General features: G+C 42.1%; 1 protein-coding gene across 1 annotated transcript in view; it reads right to left on the bottom strand.

Moving 5' to 3' along the window:
• LOC111875018 (leukocyte tyrosine kinase receptor) overlaps positions 1–20,112 on the bottom strand; it is a gene marked incomplete at its 5' end in the record, with an annotated part of 164,894 nt that overhangs the window by 123,863 nt on the left and 20,919 nt on the right.

Genomic DNA, 20,112 nt, shown 5'->3' on the forward strand with positions numbered 1-20,112 from the left:
CTCAAGGTACGCGGGTTCAAACCCGGCGGAGGTCGTGGAATTTTTAAGGGCGGTAAAATTCAGGGAACAAGTCCTTTTGGAGAGACTTTAAGCCGTGTGTCCCTTGTCGTAGATTTACGGCACCTAAAAGAACCTCATGTCTCTAGGAGACCTCTGAGCTAAATTAGGCAACAATTTCCTGCCCAAGTAGTTTCCAATGCCTCTGGTAGATGGGGGGAGTATCAAGGTACAGAGGGCCGACCTCGTTGGCTCAACGGGCTGATAGCACCCACCACTACCGGTAGGGTATGGAGACTGGTAGAATATCAAAGGGGGACGTATAATAGATCAACAACTGGTCGCGGTGCATGGGGAAACTCACCCCCTCCAATAATAATAATAATAATAGTCGTCGCTGGCTCTGTTGCTGTCTTTACAAGCTCCCCAAGATATTCGTGGGGAATTCATGCTACACGGTGAAGCTACAGTGATACATCTGGCTTTCAGATAACACTAACATAGTTTAATGACAACATAACAGACTTACACAGAATATACAAAAAATACATAATCAAGGCACAAACGGGGAACAACAACCCAAATCTATGATTGCGGAGCAATGACTCGTCGAAAACAGTCGCGACAAAGGATACGCTAACCTGCCCCAGTTTCACTAACCTTCTTTAGGCGTCAAACAGGTTTCTGCAGAAGAACACAAATAATAATAATAATAATAATAATAATATAAATAAATAAATACGCGCATCGCAACCGATCTAAGCCAACGGCTTGCGATCGCGGGCAGCCTTTACCTTACCAGCCAGCCGGAAGATATACCGAACGCAATTTAGAGGTACCAGGTCGAAACAGAATTTCCAGNTTGCTGTCTTTACAAGCTCCCCAAGATATTCGTGGGGAATTCATGCTACACGGTGAAGCTACAGTGATACATCTGGCTTTCAGATAACACTAACATAGTTTAATGACAACATAACAGACTTACACAGAATATACAAAAAATACATAATCAAGGCACAAACGGGGAACAACAACCCAAATCTATGATTGCGGAGCAATGACTCGTCGAAAACAGTCGCGACAAAGGATACGCTAACCTGCCCCAGTTTCACTAACCTTCTTTAGGCGTCAAACAGGTTTCTGCAGAAGAACACAAATAATAATAATAATAATAATAATAATATAAATAAATAAATACGCGCATCGCAACCGATCTAAGCCAACGGCTTGCGATCGCGGGCAGCCTTTACCTTACCAGCCAGCCGGAAGATATACCGAACGCAATTTAGAGGTACCAGGTCGAAACAGAATTTCCAGTAGCAATCCCCACTAGCTTGTAAGCGTCCAATCAGGACAGAACGCAGTCTTATAGACGCGAAGCAGGTCTCGTCTCCTTCCGAGACATCGGAAGAGGGATAGAAGGTCACGTGATGCACAGACATCACAAGGATAATACGTCAGCATATGGGGGTGAAGATGGAATCTAGGAATGACAGACGCCATGACGTCACGCACAAGAGCCAGTTGATCTTCAGCACGGCTCACTTTTCAATTTTGAAATAGCACTTTCAACCTCAAAATGGCTGGGATTAGGTAATAACGGCTCGGCTGTATGGATTTCTATCTGCCTAACATCACTGACCCTATGTACGTTCAATAACTGAGAGAAGTAGTTGCTCCACCTATTTGAAATGTTGTGGGAATCTGCAAGCAGATCACCATTCTCATCTTTCACTAAGTTACTGCTAGGTTGGTAGACCCTCTTAAAGTCATTTATTCCTCTATACAGGTCTCTAATATTCCTGTTCTCACTGTTCATTGCAAACTTATCAATTTTGTCTTTCAGATATTCCCTCTTTTTGTTCCTGAAATGCCTCCTGGTTTCACGTCTTATATTGTTCAGATTATCCCCATTTATTTTGTTTGGATCCTGTAACCAATGCATTTTAGCCTGATTTCTTTGGTCTTCTAATTCTAAGCATCCTTCATCTAACCATGGCTTATGCCTCTTCAGTTCATAATAACCTAGACTGTCCTTGGCAGAAATTTTGATATTCTCTCCAACAGTTTCCCAAGCTTTATTAACATCCACTTTAGTGTCCGAGTTTTCCAAAGCCACGAATTTATTTGAAATTTCAACACGATACTGCTCTTTAACATCTACCTTATTTAATTTCTTGAGATTGAACCTCTCCATGTGAACTCTGTGTGTTGTTTGTTTGCTCACTGCCAGTCTTTCCCTAACTTTTGCCACCACCAGGTAGTGGTCAGTATCACAAGCTGCTGCCCTGAATGATCGGACATCAAGTATACTTGAGTGCCGTCTCCTATCTATCAAAATATGATCTATTTGATTGTGTATCTTCCCCTCAGGAGATGTCCGAGTAAATTTATGGATGTTACGATGTGGGAACATTGTACTTTTGACAGTAGATTTTTCGATATGGCAAAGTTTACTACTCTAACTCCATTATCATTACTAATTTCATGCAAACTCTCATTCCCAGTCATTGGTTTGAAAATGTCTTCCCTCCCTACTTTGGCATTGAAGTCTCCTAACAAAATTTTAATAAGGTCCTTCGGGAATTTATCAAATACATGTTCTAGTTCTTCATAGAACCTGTCCTTTATGGCATCAATTTTATCTTTTGTTGGGACGTGAACATTCATAACAATGATATCACAGCAGCGACCTTTTAGTATTATACAGAGTGTTTCACGACTTTAGGGCATAACTGCAGGAGGTGATTTCCCAGGTCTTTGTGATCAAAAAGTTCATATTAACATGTGTCCGATTTTGGACGGTTACGGAGATATGACCGTTTTTTCATTCCCATACACGCCCTTGTGTGAACCGCGTCTGTCGGCTGGCGGGTCGCTATCTTTAGCCAGCTACAGACAGAGCGTTCTCGTTATCTCGACACTTGAGAGCTACATAAGGCGGGGTGGGTTGGTATGTCCGGCGCGGTTCACAACCGAGCGGTAGCCTGTGTTGCGGCCGGCGGTGGCCTTTTCGAAAATCAGCTTTAAGCACCAGTAAATTCATATTAAAGGCAATATCACGAAGTTAACTTTACATTCATACTGTGACATGTTGCGCAACGGAGGACCCCTACATCCCCAGCTGCACGTGGCGGTAACGTAGCGCTCCCTTCCCCACCCCCTCCGCGGTGACGTAACGCGCAATGCGCGGTGACATAAGACGGCGCGAGGTAACAGCGTTGCTAGGCTATACGCCACGTCACAGTAGTGACGTGGCGGGCGACCCTAGCAACAGCGAACGGAATAAAAGCCGGCTGAGCAGCAAGCGAGAGGCAGTGTGTTATCAACGAGTTCTCAGTTCGCAAGTAACGAGCTACAGACGCGTGTGCGAGAATCAGTGATAGTTCGTGATAACCAGTTATATTTGGAGTGTGTAATTCAGCGAGACTTGTATAGCTCCCGCGTTATTAATACGTGAAGACTACTGAAGATAATGTTAAGATATTTTGTTGTAGGGTTTGTAAAGTGTGGAAACCGGTCACATTGTTATAATTAATTGTAGCCGTTACTTGTAGGTTGTTGAATAAACCAGTTAACAATCCGAACGGCGTCTTCAGTAACGAAACACGTTACAATTCTTTAAATGTATCATGTATTATGCTGGTTTATTATTTTGTTCCTTTTATTGTCAGTAACCGTTACCTTCTATTCTGAGTTTAAAACGGTCATAACTCCGTAGCCGCCCAAAATCGGACACATGTTTATATGAACTGTTTTGATCACAAAGAACTAGGAAATCACCTCCTGCAGTTATGCCCTAAAGTCGTGAAACACCCTGCATATGATATTCTATCAGTAACGAACTGTACCCTCTTAACTGCTGATACGATTCTCTTATGTGCGGAGAAACCTGTACCTAATTCATGATTTCCATTCCCCTTTCCATAGAAAAATGTATAGTCTCCTGCTGGTGTGATGCCACCTCCATCCCATCTGACCTCCTGTACTCCCGCTAAGTCTAACTTATGTTTTAAGATGTCTTCTGCCACTGCCCTGAGCGAACCTGCCCTATAAAAACTCTAAACATTCCACGTACCGAATCTCATGTCCATTTTCTTTAGCTTAGGTCGTTTACCCAGAGGATCCGTCCAGATCCGAGACTTTGTGTTTCTTTTTCGTAACAAAGTATTTCTTACAGTGAGAAATTGTTAGCCCCACTCCCAAGCCCCAAGTCGGAAGACCGCCCCTTGTCGGCTGTCCACGACTGCTTATTCAATACATTCGCAGCTTCCCTCCATACTTGGAAGGCGTCTCCAAATCTCAGGTGCTTCCCTGGACGAGATCTGATTGAGACAGGCGCATGAGCTGTAACATTCTAGCATAGAGGAACTATGATTTGGATTGACGGTCCAGTAATGAGGCAACGAGATGACGTCCGTCTCCGCGTCAGTAAGGCAATCTGTCTGACTCACTCTATGGGAGTTGACTGTTCGGCGACGACGCTCCAGCTACGTTAGTAACACCAATTTTTTTTTTCAAACAAACTCCACGGATCAGGGTATTTTCTTAGAGACTGATGTTCATGTTGTAAGGAAATTTGCCGCCCTTATGGAACGCGACTGCTCATTGCCGTGTTCACAAGAATCCACTTCTGAACACTGTGCTGAGCGAGATAAATCCAGTCCACAACCGCTCACCAAATTTATTTCGGATGTATTTTATTTATATTATGACATGAGGGCTCAAACCAGAATTCTGCATCTATAAGAAACGTCCATTGCTAGACTACAGCAAAGTAAACGGTATCCGTTACTAGGAAATGGCTCAGTAAGCATGTTTCCACAGCAACCAAATCACATGATCGGCGCAGTAGTTAGTTATAAGAAGCCAGCCAGCGAGGCAGGAGCCATCGAAGGCATAAGCTGAGGAGTCTTTGCCAGGCAGCGCCAAGTGAAAACTGAGGATTCAGGGTGAATAATAAAGCGCGGGACCTATTGAAATTGTTGTACTTATCTGTAGTTACGAGTTACATGGATCCATAAATCTCATTACCAATCCAGAACCTGTCTATGATTACTAAACACGTGATAATATCTCCCCAGACATGCCTATGTTTTTCGTATACTATCTTCTCTTCAGTTCTTGCAAGAACAATCTTGTATGAAACTGTCATCTCTCCCCGAGACAAGGTGACATTTGCATTACAGCGGCGTGGTGAGACAGTTCGTTTCTGCTGTGGCGAAGAAAGGACACACTGTGCCACCTCCTGGTGCCAGGCGTGTATGGAGTACTGGTGACATGATAACTATCAGGGAAACAGAAGTGCATCACAAATCCCATCCTGGAACTGAACGCAGGTCTCAGCAGTGAGAAACCGGAGCCTGGCCGCCTAAGCTATGGCATGGCGTAAGAGTGGTATAATGAATTTAGTGCGATGGTTCAGTGGCCTCTGATCCGTTGGAATCCTTCAGTTCAACACAGTACATGTCGCTACTCTCGCTCGAGCGAGCGAAACAAATGCAGACAGGGCAATGTAATGTACCCGGTTGAGACGTGTGGGAGGACATGTTGCGTCCGGCCCCAAATACTGCAGCAAATGACGTTTGTCTGAAATGACTTTCTTGTTTGCAGTTTTATGCACATTTGAAGAGAGTAACAGAAAATCGTTATTCAGCGCGTAATCTAGTACTGAGAAAACAGTTTCCTGAATATATCAAAGTTAGTTGCTTTAGCCTTCGTAATCCGCGTGATTTCCTGTGTTGCATATCGGCACACATTTGAAGTTACGTATATATAATGTTTGAACTATTTGTGAAATATAAGAATGGGGCGACAGAGGCAAAGAATTCTGACACGTAAGGACCTTAAGGACGAACGAAGCCAAGACCTTTTAGAGAGGGAGAAGGTGATCCGGAAGTTTTGCTACAAGCTTACTTTTAAGCCATTTAAGAATGCTTTTTACTGGTCACCCTGGAGTAATAGGTCTCTATTTTGAAACACAAATGGGGCCGTATTTAAAAATAATTATAATTTTTGGTACTAATATTTATCACATTCCCCTGCTTCTGCATCTTCTCAATCCAGGGACTTGATCAGATGTCTGGCTTGCCCGCTCTGCTGACACAGTTATGTGGTTATATAGCTGAGATAAAAGGGATTAAAAGATTATGGGAAAATAATGGAAGAATGCAATTAATAACTTGGAAGAGTTAGTCGTAGACCAAGGAAACCCTCGGAAAAAGTTCTGAGACCGGAACAGGCATGAAGAGGCCTACAGAATCCAGTGGCGTGTGCTTTTTAAGACGGTAATGAACATTCGGGTTCTAAAAAAGGTGGAGGATTTCAAGTCAGATGAGCAACTGTTAGCTTCTGTAGGACTCTGTTCCATGGAGTCAGCTTCTCCGAAAATACTCGTACTAGGAGACTGCGATTTATTAAGTATCTTAAAAATGCACATATTAAATTATGTTCTTGCAAAATGATTCCTCTATCCCGTGGAAATTTAGCTGGATAAATCTGAAGGTGCACCCCTGTCCTCGTGTATGGTGACGCTCATGACTGGATAAAAATATTGATTTAATTTCACATTTTAATAACGACCTCACTAAGACCATGTGATAGAGTTTTTATGAGCATGCGAATTCTCGCCAGTCGGCTAAGCAATTCCTTGCTTCTGCGCCGTGCTCGCAAGGTCCTTTTCTGATCAATTTCAGACCAGTATACATCTTAAAAATGTATATCTCTGCGATTCCTTTTAATATTATCGCCCAAGTCACACATGATCTTCAATGTCGTCTCTATTCTCCAGAATTTAGAAAAACAAGATATTGTACAATTTTTCCCACATGCATGCTACTCGTCACATAATCCAGTATTTCTTAATTTCGTCACTACAAATGTGTTGGGCATAAAATAAATTATTAAATTCTCATTATGGAATTTTCTCCAGTTCTCTTTTATTTACTTAATGTTAATTAGTTCTACAGTCTTATATGCAACAATTTATTAAAACTTATTAAAAGCTTCTTACCTGAGACGAGTCACCAAATCCCACACCCATTCCAAACAATAGGTAAGTTAGAGGTTTGAATATTAAACTTAATGAGAACATGCGACTATGTTCCTTTGACATTGAAAACATGTATACAAATATACCGAAAACTAACCCCATAAATATAATAAACACTATATTAGGAAAAAAACCATGAAATAGATAAAGAAAGCCACAAAGAAATAATGCATACGTTAAAAACAGTATTAGAACAAAATTATTTCCAAATTGACGAAGAATACTACAAACAAACAGACGGACTAGCTATGGGAGCCCCAACATCAACTATAATAGTAGAAACACATATACAATGTATGGAACACACACAAATATATTCAATTCTAGTAAAACAACAAATATTTCAGATATGTCGATGACATATTAATAATATATGATGAGAAAACAACGAATATATAACATACACTCAAGGAAATTAATGAATTGCAACCAACTATAAAATTCACCATTGAAAGAGAACAACAAGAATCAATTAATTTCCTAGATATAACAATACATCGTAAGGAAGATAGTTTGCAATTCGCAATATATAGGAAACCCACACAAACAGACATCATAATACCTAACAGTTCGTGCCACCCATTCGAGCACAAATTATCAGGTATTAATTACATACTAAATAGATTTTACACATACCCAATAACAGAAAAAGGAAAACAAATATAGAAGAATACTATTAAAAACATACTACATAACAATGGATACGACACAAACATAATCAAAAGATCAAATCAGACAAAACGAAAACAAAAATCAAACACACATGACGACGAACAACAACAAAAAACAAAGTGGGCCACTTTTACATATAGTACAAAAGAAGTGAGAGAAATTACAAAACTTTTCAAAGACACACAGATAAAAGTAGCATTCCGCACATGAAACACAATAGAAAATATACTCAAACAAAAACCACAATTAGATAAATACAATAAAAGTGGCATATACCAAATGAAATGTGTAGATTGCCCATTGAAATACATTGGGCAAACGGGCAGAACATTTAACACTAGATGTAAAGAACATATACATGATATCAGGAATAATGATAGCAATTCCGGGTACTCAAATCACATACTAAATACAGGACATGCATACGGAACAATAACAGACGTAATGGAAGTTGTAACAACGGGAAAGAAGGGCAGACATTTGAACACATTAGAGAAATACCATATATATAAAATAAGTAAGGAAGGCCTACACATGAATGACACACACACATAGAAACACACAATCCCATATTTCAAACGATACACGAAATCTACACAGACTAACGGTACCTCCCTCTCCCCAATACCCAATCCCCTCCTACACTCACCAACATAAAACACAGCACACAATACATCAGACAGCACACGTAGTAAAGATAAGCAGCGGCACGCAGACAGGGAGACTACACAGAGTAAGTACAAATAACAGTATAAACACATAAGAAAACATTACGTACATAAGATAGTAATACGAGTATTTGTATATTACAAATAACACCTATACAGTACTAGAAATAAGAAGAAGCCGCTGCAGCACTATAGACATAGGGCGAGTAACCCTGACAATTTTAAATTTTAAAATTTAGAGAAAAGTTTTTAAAGGATTTAAAATTAGAACTGAAGATTTTATAAGTGCTAATTCAGAGAAATCAAAATTGACGCGTGTAAATAACAAAGATATCAACAAAGTAGATTTTGGTAATAACAACGTAAGGAACAATCAGGAAGACCTATGTTTTTGAATTTTAGATGTTAGAAATAAATGCAGTGTAACAGATACTTGAGTGTATGCACCTGATGATGGCCGTTTGGGGCCGAAATATGTAGTGTATAAAGGAGAACAAAACGAAAGACCTGTAAATATAGTTTGCACTTAGGACGGAGTTATATCATATATCGTATAAAGTGCAACAGGATGCTTAAATATAATACTGTACATCAATTCATAAGGAAAACGATCTAGATCAAGTAAGTTTTACTAAATGTTGTCATACGCAGTTTTCTAAGAACCTCAATTATTACATTTTGTTTGAACGTAAAAGAATGTCTACTGATGTCCGTATATTATGCAACGTGAGAGAAGTAACGAAGAAAGAGCACTAAAAATGTCGAAATAGTTTAAGGCATTGTCACGATTTTGAGTGATTAAAGATGGAATTTGGAGCGGCAATTGGACTTATTGAATTCTTGCAGATTCGTGACTAAAAGCAATTATAACCGCTTCACTAATTCCCACAATTAAAAGTTCACTAGAACACACACTTAAGTCTTTTCAGCCTGCTGTATTTTCATCAGTCTTCTGCTAGTGGTTTCCAACGGCGGACGTTCCCCTTCCTCAGGGTTTCCGAACTGCGCCGAGCCTCAGCTAAAGCAACTCTTCACTAATCGATTGAAATATTCTAGAGTTGTCCTGCTTATAACATCTCGGCACGGACCATACAGAAAATACCATCCCTCTGTTGCACTGCCTCTGTTGCACTGCCTCTGTTGCACTGCCTCTGTTGCATGTGCAGATATCGGCGCGGGTCGCGCCTAAAACACCATCACTCTGTTGCTATTTAGGAGCCATTACTTAGCAACGAATCTTGTATATTTGTTTACCTTGTGGTCGTTTCCTATCTATGGGTCTACATGGCACTGTATGTTTGGAACTAACGGGTAGTATACGCAGGAGCATGAAAGATATACTTGTTTGTGATTTATTTAACAACGCTGTCAGAATTCGTGGTTGACAGGATGATTAATGTAAAAGGGTGAGTCAGTAAATAGGTCTCCAATGGAAGTAAAACAGCCGTAATGAATGCAAAAGATTTCTTATGTATATCACTAGGTAGCAGCACAGTCCAGCTTCATGATAGTCTAGGCCAGTGGTTCTCAACCTTTATGAGACCGCGGCCCAGTAAGTTCTTTTTTTATAAGACGAGGGCCCAGTCCCAACAAATTTACTCGTAAATACCTTTCCAGTTTTGTTAAAGTTCATGCATTAAGCTAACGTAATATTAGCAATTATAGCATAATCATAAAGAGCATTAGTACACTTATGTATACGGTGTGGCATGTTGACAAACATAAAATTACATTTAAATTAGTTATCAATCACTGGACTAATGAAATCTTGGAGCATTTTGTAGTTTCCTCAGACCAACATCATTAAATGAATTTGTGCTAATTTTCATTGACATATCCCATGCTGATCACCAAAAACTTATGTTATTCTGCGTAAAATTGATTATTGTATTATTAAATTGATTTTAATGATGTTGGTTTGAAAAAAACGGCAGTGAGAAAAATATTTATGCAATGCAACTCACCACAGAAGTCAGCTGAATAGGGGAAGAAGCAGAAGGATGTCAACTTGCCGGCGAAACAGTATTCAGTATTACTAGATCTGAGACCCGGATACAGACTGCCTTGATCTTCAATTTCAGTGGAAACATTTTCTTTATACTTCCTTGCTGAGTGGTCACTGACATTTGCAACACAGATATTATTTCGCTCAGTTCTGAGAACAGAGGATATGCCGCCCATTGTTGTAATAGGCTTGCAGGCAATTTTTATGACTGGTCATAAACATCGGTATTGCCTTTCCTGAATGTTGAAAGATTTGGATGTCTGAAAATTCCCGATCATTCATGAATACTTCCATGTTTAAAAATATGCGGCTTGGTCACTGACATTTGCTACACAGATTTAGGTGTTCTGTGTCTGAGCTTCTCGACACAAATATTATTCTCCTCAGAATATTTCCACTATAAAATATTTATTCATGAAAAATGCTTATAAAATGAAAATGATAAATTCCAGAAGATCCTCTCGCGACCCAGTAAAATTGATGCCAGGGCCCACTACTGAGCCGCGGCCTGGCGGTTGAGAAGCACTGGTCCAGGCAGCTGACGCCCATGCGCATGTTCAGAGGCTGGTTTCAGCAGTCAAGAGGACAACGGTGCTTGGGGATTATACCTTCGAAAAGTAGCCTTTCGTTGTGCGCTTTTGCGGGCAAAATGAATCAATGTAAAGGATATTCATAAAGAAATGTTTCCTATTTATGGCACGAAGTGTTTGCCGCGTAAAGCGGTTCATAGCCGGGTCGAAATTCTGGCAAGGACGTTCGAAAGTCACAGATGGCTCCTGACCAGGTAGCCCTCTTGAGATTGCGACAGAAGCAACTGTGCAGCGGGTGCAAAAGTTCCTTCGAGCTGAGAGGAGGATAACGATAGCCAGTGTAGGTGTAACAACTGCACTAGAATGTTCCCATGGTTTAGTTCACAGCATAATGCATGATCATTCGACGTTTCAGAACGTGTGCGCACATTGGGTGCACAGAGAACTGAAGGATGGAGAAAAAACTAACCGAATTGGTCTGTCCTCACGACATCTCTGATGGTATGCAGATGAAGGAGAAGATACGAGTATGCTTAACAGGTTTGTTTGTTACTGGGAACAAATCATGGGTGCATCACAAACTATCCGCACCAAAGTGTGCTTCAATACAATTGAAACATCTCAGTTCACCTTCAGTTAAAAAGCTCGAAATATAAAGTTAGGTAATCAGCTGGAAAAGTTATGCTTACCGTGTTTTGGGATTCTCGGGGAGTGCTGCTATCCCATTTCCTGAAGCGTACATCGTGCTCTGAAGTTCTGTTGAAGCTTCGGGATGCAATTCGCAGAAAACATCAGGGCCAACTGGCAAGAGGGGTACTGCTTTATCACGACAATGTCAGACCCCATACAGCCCGTGCAACCCAGGAGAGAATTTGAGAATTTAAGAACTGAAGTGGGAACTTCTTGAATATCCGCCTTACATCCCGGAATTGGCCCCTAGTGATTTCCATTTGTTTGGTCTGGGGGGGGGGGCTGGTGACAAATATTTCGCTATTGACAAAGAGGTTGAGACGAAGGTGCAGAAGTGGCTGAGACATCAGTCAAGGTACTTCTATATTGCTAGTTTCGATTCACTAGCAATGCAATGGGACTAGTGCATCAGTCTTGGTGGAGGATATATCGAGAAACAAACTCTTTTTCCAGCTCGAATTTGAAATTGTTTACGTTTTATGTCCATTTACGGCCTTCTTACTGACTCTCCTTCGTATGTGGAGCGGGTGGTGAATATGAATTCGCAGAAGAAACCAAAATAAGGGGGGAAAACCTGCCCCAATGCGAATTTCTCCACTACAAATTCCACATGATCTGACCAGGGATCGAACTAAGGCCGCCTCGACAGAAAGCAAGTGACTAATCGCCTCAGCTGATATAATAATTTAATGAGTAGTGGTTTGGAAAGGACGAGGAAGAAAGCAATTGTGGCCTAATATTATGTATTAACCCGGAAATTGCCTGCAAGAACATACAAAATGCAAGAGAAACTTCTGATACGACAGTCGTTCTCGCGACCGAGACGCGAACCGGCTGCCTCTAGAGCACAAATCACAAGCGTTACCGCTTGAGCCAACCCGCCCGACAGTATTGAGGAAACTCACGATGTGCAACTTCGTAATTTGAGATCTTCACAACCCCTTCTTATGGTAGTAAAATAAAAATTTGAATAGACTGGTTTACCACGTAGCGTCCAAATCGAATATATACAGTGCACATAGGTAAAGCTATTCCTGTAACAGACCATGGGGGCCCATAGGGTTGTGAGAGGTCGAGGCTCCCACATTTTCTAGACAGTCGGCTCACAGATGGAGATAAGGTTATCAGACTTACGCGCGGCTGCCTTTTACCCCGAGGAAGATTCCTGGTACTCATTTCTCTTAGTGGCTGAGTCAACCCCAGGCCTATAGTGCGGCTGGAAGGATTAGGTCAATTGAAGAATAAATCCACCACATCGGGACTCGAACCCGCGACTTTCCGGCTTGTAGCATAGTGCCTCAACCAACTACGCTACCGCGTGCCCCAGTGTATATAGGTCTGTGTGATATTAGACCGGATCTCAGACACATATGAGCATGAGACAATTTGAAATTCAGTAAAATGCAGGAAAATGCATGGTCGGTTGAATTACTATGAACGAAGCTGAGCCTTACAATTTTGCTGCGAGGCTTGCGAATGGCAGGCATATGAAGACACCCTGGGAAGTGCCATAAGCCTGGTATCGGCTCGTGCATTATAGACAGCACGCTCGTTGCCTGGCGACCGCTGGAAATTGATCTAGCAGCAGCAGTTCGGAGGCAGCAACATGGCGTCCATCGCGTGTGAAGCACATCAAGTTGCCATCAGCTGATTCGGAAACTACCGCCACTCAGCTATATTCTGAGCCACTTTAACCTGTATCTCTGAGATCCATTTTAATATTACCTTCTCATCCAAGCGACCTTAGTCATAAGGTTTAGAAGTCAAACTGCCGAATGAATTTCGTGAATACCCCATGCATGTTGCTAGGCCCGTGTCAAACCTCATGATTTCATCAACTCTCTCTCTCTTTCCTGTTGCTCCCGCTTTGGAGCATAGGGCATCCGTGAAACGCTTTGTTTCACTTCAGTTTCTTAATCCTAAGATAGTCGGCATGACTCCTTGGACAGAATATCAACACGTCGTAAGGCCGCTTCCTACATAGAACAACTTACTTATTTACTTACTCTTGAACAGCCGCCAATTCTGCAGCTACTCAAGAATTACCCAATATTTTATGGAACCCGAAGGTTCATTAACGTGTTCACAAGAACCCTCCACTGATTTCTATCCTGAGCCAGATCAATGCAATCCATATCATCCCCTTCTATCTCTCTAAGATCCATTTTAATATTGTCCACCCACCTACGCCTTGGTCTTCCCTGTGGTCTCTATCCTTCTGGTTTTCCCACCAATATCCTATTTGCATTCCTCTTCTCCCCCATTCATGCTACATACCATGTACAGCTCATCGTCCTTGACTTGATCACTCTATTTATACTTGGAGAAGAGTACAAGTTATGGCTCCTCATTGTAGAGTTTTCTCCAACCTCCTGTCACTTCATCTCTCTTTGGTCAAAATATTCTCCTCAACACCCTGTTCTCAAGCACCCTCAGCCTATGTTCCTCCCTTAATACATAGGACAACACAAACACAAAATAAACGCGCACAGACATCCATGCCTTGAGCGGGATTCGAACCCACGATCCCAGTGTTCGGGCGAGCGAAGGTAGTTCATATCTTAAACGGCGCGGCCACTGTGACATCTTAACAACACTGCATGAAAATAGGTAGACCCATCGAAATAATATAACAAGGGAATGGAAGAATTATAAATCCATGAGTTTCTAAAAGGTTTGTAACGTACACGGTCTGCAAGTTAATGTTCACAACCCAGGGTCGACCGCCATGTTAGTGTTTTCGAATACATGTAAGCCATTTACGCATTCATGTTGAAATAGCTCAGTTCAGACAGGATCCGCGCGGCTGTTCACGAAATTGAATTTTGCGAAAACAATTATCTCAACGCGTCTTCTAAAAAGTAAAAGATTAAACTATAATTTTATGTGTTGTTTTGTTTAAGACTGTAACTTGTTTCCGCACCTTGAGGGAAGAACATAGACTGAGCATGTACATGAACAAAGTACGAAGCAAGTTATTTGGATTCAAATGAGATGAGACAATGACAGGTGAAAATTACACAGTTACAAACACCATAATTTGTACTCTTCTTCTAATTTTGTTACAGTGATTAAATAAAGAAGGTATGAGAAAAGCGAGACATGAAACGTGTATAGAGTAAGGGATGCACACAAAAGTATCATAGAAGTCATGGAAGGAAGGAATGCATGCAAAAGTTTCGTCAGAAATACCCACAACAGGTACAACTTTGGACATCCAGCTACAGATTTTTTTCCTTGGCACTACAGCCCCAGTGGCTCTAGGCCTACCTCCATGAACTTCTCCGTTCACTTCGGTTTTTCTAGATCTTACACATTCGGTAGGACTCCTTGGGCGGGTGATCAGCTCGTCGCAAGGCCTCTACCTGTATACAAACACAGAAAAATGCACACACACAAACTAAACATCCATGCCGTGAGTGGGATTCGAACCCAAGATCCCGGTTTCCAAGCGAGCGAAGACAGTACATGCCTTAGACCGCTCGGCTACGGTGACCGGTCCAGCTACAGATAGCAGAGTAATATTTATATAGGTAATAGATGAACTGGTGTGGAGATCGGGATTGGATTTAAGTGGCACAAGAATGGGTCTTAGCGAATATTGTGATGAATTTCAATGTTCTCTTAAAAAGGTAATAGCTTGGTACAAGGCATAAATGTCAAATTCTTGAGGAATAATTTGCTGTCCATAGAGCAACACAACCTGGCGTTAATTAGGAATGTGTGGGTAGTACTGAGAGAAATAACCTTCTGTAGGATGACTGGTGTAGCAGTAGGTACTCATTAACTGAGGCCTCGAGGGACGAAACTCCCCTTGATCACGTGAGATAAATATCGCACAGGTATTACTGGTAGAATTTTGAAGTGGTCAGTTTCACTTTCCGGCCCATTTACCCCAGCCATTTATTGGACTGGAGGCTGGGCGGAACCAACAGTAGATCTGTACACAGTGGCGGCAACATGAGAAAACCGTAACTTTGTCGGAAAGCGAGCATCCTTCATTCAGCCTCCAACCATTTTATTGACGGCATCCCGACTCGTAGATAAACTGATTCCACAGAGCATAAACGCTTCCTGGGAAGTTTTATTATCGTAATTTACAGCAAACTTTGTTGAGGCATATCTTTCGCCTTCCTCTCTCTTCTACGAAATCCCGTGTGGAGGCGGGGTCGAATGCCTCCACATTAATCCTGCGAGTCGCAGGAGGCGACGAAAAGGGAACCCAGGGTCTGGGGGTACAATTGGGCCACCCTGTTCCTGGAGAATATAAATATGGGGATCTGGTCTTCCAAGCTGGGGGAATCTCGAATCTGAGAGAGTACAATATGACCATGAGTCCCGTGGAACTCGGACCCGCGAATGATTGCGCTCGAGAGGGCCATTGGCAATTACGTGTATAAACGATAAACCCATCGTCTCGTGGGAGAGGAAGTTACATATGGGCTATAACCTCAAGAGTTCATTCGAAAAAGATAACTAGTCGTGAGCCTCAAGGGGCCTGGCGCTAAGACGACCTGATTGGCGGAAACCCGCCAATCGTAAAGTATAATAACTCTGACTCTGACTGTGACTGACCCTTCTATGAAAATACCTGGATTCAACCTTGAAGTAGGCCATGATTTTTTTATTGCTAGTGGGGTGGGACCAAGTTCCTTGTACTGCGGCCACTTCTGGGCTATTGTACCAGCCCCAGATGACAAGTGTGGGTGATTGTGGAGCAATTCGTGGAAAGAAGATTGGCAGGGGAAACCGAAGTACTCGGAGAAAACCTGCCCCAGCGCCACTTTGTCCACCACAAATCCCACTTGACCAGACACGGGATCGAACCCGGGCCGCCGCGGTGGGAAGCCAGCGACTAACCACTTGAGCTATGGCGCGGCCCTAGGCCATGATTACTTCCGCTTGTGCCTTTCCAGTTCACAGTACATACCCTTCCTCCCTACTCACTGGACAGAAAGTCACGGTTTAATTGTTAGAATTCCTTTCCCATTCGTGAGGTCATGCGTTTGAACCTCGCCCTAGAGGATGAAGTATTTACCTCCAAGGAAACACTGGAATTAAGACTTGTTGCTCAAATTCTACAATATAGGCAGATGGCTCAGCGAAAATGTTTCGCTTCAATTGTTCTCTCGGTTCGTTAATAACTTTCCCTTGAAGCCTGGCCAGCTAGTGCTGCCTGCTAAAAATACTCCACGGACGTTCGCATGGAAAGCAGCACTCACAGAATAAGATTCCCCTCCCTCTGAATGTTTCAAACAACACCCAGATTGTATTGCTCATTCAACAACAACGAATGCGTTATACGGCGTAGAATATTAAAAGAAGGAATGAATATGAAGGGTGACCTACAAAGATAAGAGGAGGAGCTGTCGTGACCTACTTAAATGTAGCGTCTCGGTTATTCTTGAAAAAATGAGACAAATTACAGCCAATTTAAGTCATTACAATCTGTTATTTGACCGAGATTTGAAACGTGGACTTCAAGAATACACAACAGATAGTCGATCACTACACCACGTCACTCATAATACTGTAGCGATGGAAATGTAAAGATTTCACTGCTACAACAAGCCCATCTTACCCAGTTCACCTTGTCAGCAATTTCACAATCTTCCATAGTACGTTTTCCTTTGCGCTCGTGGAATATATCGTAAGGCGGTGGGATCGACGCGTCACGCTAAGTTTGCTTCACGGCCGTTCCGCCTACAAAACTCATTGTACAGGTTATAATGTATCTGTATATACGTACCTAGCATATAGAAACTAAAGGCATAATCGAGTTATGCTACATTCTCTTTCCTTACAACATGAGTCCTTTGTGCACTTCAGCTTGCTTCGTCACCACAGTAGGCGACAAACACTGAATTATGTTACCTGTTATTGTTAACACTTGAATGCCGGCCTCTACGCACTGATCCTCACGTGGTACGGACCCGTGCAGCTGTTTGTTAAACTTCTCTCTCAGGAACAGTTTCGCGGGTATCATAATTTATTTACTTTATTCGCAAAGACAAAACAGTGCGCTTTCAGTCGTACGTATTTATAATAAGATCTATAAATTTAATGCCGTTTGCTGCTGTTATGTAAGTAATTTTTCTGAAAAAATATAGCTCGTACTCTCTTTGCTCTCCAGTGCAATGCACAGTATATTCTGTAAATCATCACAAAAGAAAGTCATTGCAGTAATAGTATGAACGGTTGAAATCTCTTAACAACTTGAGTTAAGAATTTGCAATATTTATGTTAAAGACAAGATGAGAAGCACCTCATATTTTAAAAATAAAGTTCATCTTCATGTGATGAACCCCGTTATCACAAACGTGGCCATGAAATCCCGGTCATAATGGCAGAACTATTACATTCAGTGTAAAGGAAATAGCTGCAGAAATGAGTTTAGGATAGTGAACTTGTAGTTTAAAATTAATGTGCCTACAGGGGCGAGTAACCTGCGTAGCTGAGTCCACTTCAGATCCATTAATCGGTCATGAATAGCCTCGAACTCAGTCTGGCCAACACAAAATTAGCAACGTCAGTCTTCATTCAGTGCCTACTGCTTCATGAAGAGCAGCTTGCCAGAGTAACGGCTGCCAAATTCGTGCCCGAACACCTGGCCCACTGCGTGTCAGTCACATTAACACTCGTCTCAGTAGCGGTTCCTGTTGTGTTCCAGGGTACACGGGCTTCATTAATGCATGATTCGTGAAAGTGTTTGCTCTTCTGGCAAATTCCAGGAGAGCGGGTTTATGTTTTCTCATTTTCCGCCACCCCCGGCTATGTTCGTTGTCAGTCTCGAGTGCCGTACACTCTACTCCCTGTATGCGCAATGTGCCTGTTGTGTCATCCCAGAGTATACGGCTGTCTATGCACAAAACCTGCTGCGCAAACTCTGAGTATACTCGTTGCATAGGTATAGAACCTGTTGCACCAACTCAAAGTGTGTTCGGTGCCTAGGTACAGAATATCCTGCGCCGTCCTGAGGAGCTGCAACGTATGTAGGCCTATTCGTTGCACAGATACAGTAGCTTCTGCACTATTTGCGAATACAATCTTTGTGTACGCATAGCACTTGCTGCACGGCCCCCGAGTCCATTCATTGTCGAGGCGCTCTACCTACCGGGTTATCCCGAATACGCCTGTTGCCTAGCCACAGTGCCTCCAGGGCCAACCTGGGGTATGTATTCTGTTGGATAAGTTTTATTCTTCGCAGCAGATATAAATACGCTCATATTCTGGGTCACAATAACGTTTGAATTCTTAGTGACGTGTGCAAAGTAAAGTTATTATGCCTTGCCGCCAAAATGCAAAGACTTTCTCCAAAGATAATTATGTTTCGCCTGAAGCGTTAAACTGATCCACAGGCTCTAGGGTTAGAGTAGTCGTAGTTTCTGCCGCTTGTCCCTACCGCTTCATCCGTGGTTAGTTCCCTTGCTTCGTGGCTTTGAACTCCATACATTTGTTCCACATCCTGTATCTTTGGAGCAGGTTTTTATATATATTATTCTTCCATCTATGGCCATATCTCCCAAGTGGCCTGTTTCCTTCGGGGTTTGTGACTAAAATTCCATAAGTATTTCTTAATGTATCATACATGCCCGACCCATCTCATCCTTCCTGACTGGGTCACACTGGGTGAAGCATAAAACTTATGAAGCTCCACATTATCCACTTTCCTCCAATCTCATGTTTTTTTTTATTTATAGTGGGGTGGGACTAAGTCCCTTGTACTGTGGCCACTTCTGGGCTATTGTACCAGCTCCAGATGATAGGTGAGGGTGATTGTGGAGCAATTGGTGGAATGAAGATTGGCAGGGAAAACCGAAGTACTCGGAGAAAACCTGCCCCAGCGCCACTTTGTCCACCACAAATCCCACTTGACCAGACCCAGGATCGAACCCGGGCCGCCGCGGTGGGAAGCTAGCGACTAACCGCTTGAACTATGGCGTGGCCTATCCAACCTCATGTTACCTCATTCCTTTTACATCCAAATATTTTTCTCAAAACCCTGTACTCAGACACCTTCAATGTTATCTATTTCTGTCAGAGTTAGGAACCAAATTTTACTCACACACACACATAAAAAACTGTTAGTCTTTATACTTTATACAGACCTATAAGACGGGAAAACAAAATATTTTGAACTGAATAGTACGAAGCATTCCCCGAAATTAATATGCTCTGAATTTCCATGTGAACGCAACTGTGGTTTGTTACTGTCCTTTCCGCATATTTAATGCTTTCACATTTGGAAGCATTTCTTGGCTCTCTTTATGAGACTGTCTTGTAATGTGATGACGAAATATCCTTCTTATATCCTTCTTCCTGCAATCACTTCTAGACCGGACTCTAGCGGTCAGAGTTCCTGGCTACAGGTTTGATTCCGACGATACCAGATTTTCTGAGAAACAGTGTGTCTGGAACGGGGTCCACTCAGCCTCGTGAGGACAACTGAGTTACTTGAATAGAAAAGTAGCGGCTCCGGTCTATAAAACCGAAATTAAC

The sequence above is a fragment of the Cryptotermes secundus genome, unplaced genomic scaffold, assembly GCF_002891405.2.
Source record: "Cryptotermes secundus unplaced genomic scaffold, Csec_1.0 scaffold1161, whole genome shotgun sequence".
NCBI classification, from domain to species: domain Eukaryota; kingdom Metazoa; phylum Arthropoda; class Insecta; order Blattodea; family Kalotermitidae; genus Cryptotermes; species Cryptotermes secundus.